The sequence below is a fragment of the Jaculus jaculus genome, assembly GCF_020740685.1.
Source record: "Jaculus jaculus isolate mJacJac1 chromosome Y unlocalized genomic scaffold, mJacJac1.mat.Y.cur SUPER_Y_unloc_1, whole genome shotgun sequence".
NCBI lineage: Eukaryota > Metazoa > Chordata > Mammalia > Rodentia > Dipodidae > Jaculus > Jaculus jaculus.
Window position 1 is genome coordinate 2768196 of NW_025423386.1, and position 3587 is coordinate 2771782.

At 34.2% G+C, this 3587-nt stretch overlaps 1 non-coding gene across 1 annotated transcript; it reads left to right on the top strand.

Moving 5' to 3' along the window:
- The first annotated feature begins 1322 nt into the window (after positions 1 to 1322).
- LOC123457167 lies at positions 1323 to 1427 on the top strand. Its single transcript, XR_006634933.1, has one exon. It is a non-coding gene; the product is annotated as a U6 spliceosomal RNA (small nuclear RNA).
- Positions 1428 to 3587: the final 2160 nt, after the last annotated feature.

Sequence of the window (3587 nt, forward strand, 5' to 3'; positions counted from 1 at the left end):
ACTGTAGTTTTAATGAAAATTAAAAAAATACCCTTAGATACTTTGATGATTACTAGAAAATATCAGGATTTGTAGTAAACACTGCACAACCACATTCTCTGCAACTGCGTCCTTCTTTCTTTTACATTCTCAAATTAATGTATTAATAAGAAAATAAATTCATTAATGATTTTTTTTTGTTTTGTTTTTTTTGAGGTAGGATCTCACTGACCCCAGGCTGACCTGGAATTCACTGTAGTCTCAGGGTGGTCTTGAACCCACAGTAACCCACCTACCTCTGCCTTCATAGTGTAGGGATTAAAGGCATGCAACTCCATACCTCGCCAAATAAACAAATAAGTAAATAAGTAAATAAATAAATAAATAAATAAATAAATAAATAAATGAATGAATACACAAAAATATTTTCAAGTAGGGCTGGAGAGATTGCTGAACGGTTAAGGCACTTCCCTACAAAGCCTAAGGATCCACGTTTTATTGCCCATTGCCCACATAAATCCAGACTCAGAGGTTAGGGGTTATATCTGGAGTTCACTTGCAAAAGCTGGAGGCACTGGAATCCCATTCTCAATCTCTCTCCCTCCCCTTTCATTCTTCTCTCTCTCTTTCACTCCATTTATCTCAAATGCCTAAATAAAATTATTTTTAATGGTCCAATATACAGCCATATTTTTCAAGTTAGGATGAATGTAAGTTTTTTTCAGACAAAGAAACCAAATATTTGCATTTTCCGAACATGTCTCCTATGTTGTCATCAAATCTTCATCTGCAAATTAAAATTTTAAAACATTAATATTGAAGCACATGATCTACTCACAGAATTACTAAATGACAAATGCAGCAAAGATATTCCAATAACTCCATCCCAACTTTTATTTATATCACTGAAATTCTTATGAACCCAGCAGTTAAAACGTCTATTTTTAAAAACTTATTTGAGAACGAGAGGAAGAGAGAATATGGGCACTCCAATACTCTAGCCAGTGCAAACAAATTCCAGAAGCATGCCCCACCTTGTGCATTTGTGTTTTGTAGGTACTAGGGAATAGAATCTGGGTACACAGGTATTAAAGGAATGCTAAGTGGTCTCCTCATCCCAGAAGCTAGGTATTAAATAACCTTAAGTTGAATGTCATGCAGCCAACTTTAGGCTCCTATACCTGCAACTAATAACTGGGACTTAACTGCATACCAGCAGTAAGTGAGTATAATTATTCAGTTTGATATTTTTGTATGTAGAATATCTGGGGTTTGCTGAATTAGAGACACTGTTTTGGTTTGGGATGAAGTAGTTGAAAATAGTATGACAAAAAGAAGATACTGTTCACTTCAGTAGTACATTTACTAAAGTTGGAATGATACAGATTAGATTAACATGGCCCCTGTTTAGGGATGGCAAACAAATTCTTGAAGTGCTCCTCATTTTATTTATTTGAGACAGAAAGAAAGAGATAATTGGCATCGTAGGGCCTCCATCACTGCAAACAAACTAGAGACATATTTGCCAGCTCATACATCTGGCTTATTTATGTCCTGGGGAATGGAAGCAGGTTCCTTTGGCTTTATAGGCAAATATCTTAACCACTAAGCCATCTTTCCAACTCAGGCGTTCCATAATTTAAATAAAGAATACTTGGGCAACTCAAATAAGTAGAAGAAAAGGTATTGTCTAATCTTGAAAACATATTTCTTCTCAGTCCCAAAGGTGGTGTACTTCTCAGTGGATTTTGTCTCGATGAATTCTATGATATTAAAACTTGACTATTATTATAATGAAAGGGAAAGTGAGATGTGTTTCTAGTTTTGTGTAAGTATTCAATTTGATTCTGTGTTGGAGAAAATATGATGTTTTGTATTTTGAGAATGAGTATACATGTAATTTTTTTTTCACAATTTACCCTGCTATAGGAACGTGTTCACATGTGTCTTAAAACCGTGCCATAACTTTACGAAAATAGGTAATTCTCACTTTTTGTTGATACTTTTTGTTTGTTGTTGATGATAATAGAGAAAAAGAGGGAAAATAAGGATATAACAATAAATAGAAATGACTTGTAAAGAATTAGTGGTTCAGGGAACAAGGAGATATGAGAGGAGGGAGAGAAAGGGTGATGGGAGGATGGCAATATCAGGGTATTGTGTATAGGCACAGGAATTGTCTGTAAAACATATACAAAAAACTATAGTAGGATTCATGTGTGCACATTTGGTGATTTCCTCTGCCATTTTTTTTCATAGAGAAAGTGCAGAGTGTAGATTCTACATCATATATTGAGATAAAATAGATATGCTCAGATCTATTCATCTCAAAATTCCAATTGTACATTACAGAATTCCCTTCCTTTTGAAGTACAGATATGGGAGAGAAGAAATTACTTTTGTGTTACTTTTCCAAAATGTAGAAAAATGAGATAATCCTGAATGTATGAATCAATCTCCCATTAAATTGCCCTTGCTGGGTTGCATTACCAACATGAAGGGGGTAATGAACAGAAGGTGTGATGTGATGTACTAGTGGAAAATAAACCTTGATCAATTTATTTATTTATTTTTTACAAATTAGGATAGGTTTTGTATTCAGAAATGTCGCTAAAGACCATGCATTTTGACTTCTATCTTATGAAATACAGCAAAATGCCACATTATAAGTGAAGAGACACAGGAAGAGTATGCCAAGCTGAGTGAGAAGAAAATTCCAAGTGAAAATATCCTGGATGTCACCAAGACAGGTGAATCACTCTTGTGCCAGCTAGGGAACACAAAGATTAATGTTTAAAGAAATCTCTGTCATCTTCTGAAAGCCATTTCTCATTCAAAATAGTGGTGATTAAAGATATCTTGGTTATTAGGTGAATGCAGTATCACTTTATCCTCTTGTTGTTGTATTTTACAGACACCTGTCCTAAATGGAGATATTGACTCTGTAAGTAGGAACATGGCCCTCATTACTCTTGAAATGTTCAACTAAAATACCATGTGAAGTCAATTCGAATCAGTAAAACAAAAATTATCCATACAAAAGCATGAAACAAAGAATGTATTAATGCAATATTTTAAATTCCCATAATATTAAATTAGTCCAGGGTAAATACTGAGTTTCTTTAACTGAAGCAAAAATTAATAAATTTAGTAAGAAACTGAAATCTGAAATATGATTGTTAAGCATTTGAATTCGTTTGGGAATGCTGAAATCACACGGACAGCATATCTACAATATCTCAATGAGACTCATTATTGCCATGTGTGGCCTGGATGTGCATCTAATTAGTGTGAGTTTGGGACATCACTATATACATGGGATCTCACACTTCTATCATGACAAGAAAAGTCATCTGAAGTAGTAGATACTGTAAAATTTACCAGTATAAATATACTTGATATCCATAAATCAGTGTCCATTTATTTGAGTTGTTATTTGTGAGAATTTATTCATTCATTCATTCCCACCGCTTTCAAGCAACATCCATATGATTTCCTTATACGCTGGCACTGATGATGTTTGCAATATCACCTCACATCCATATAAATAATGATCACTTATAATTCTGCAGGTTATAAGAAGATTCATGGTGCTTCTGCACCAACTG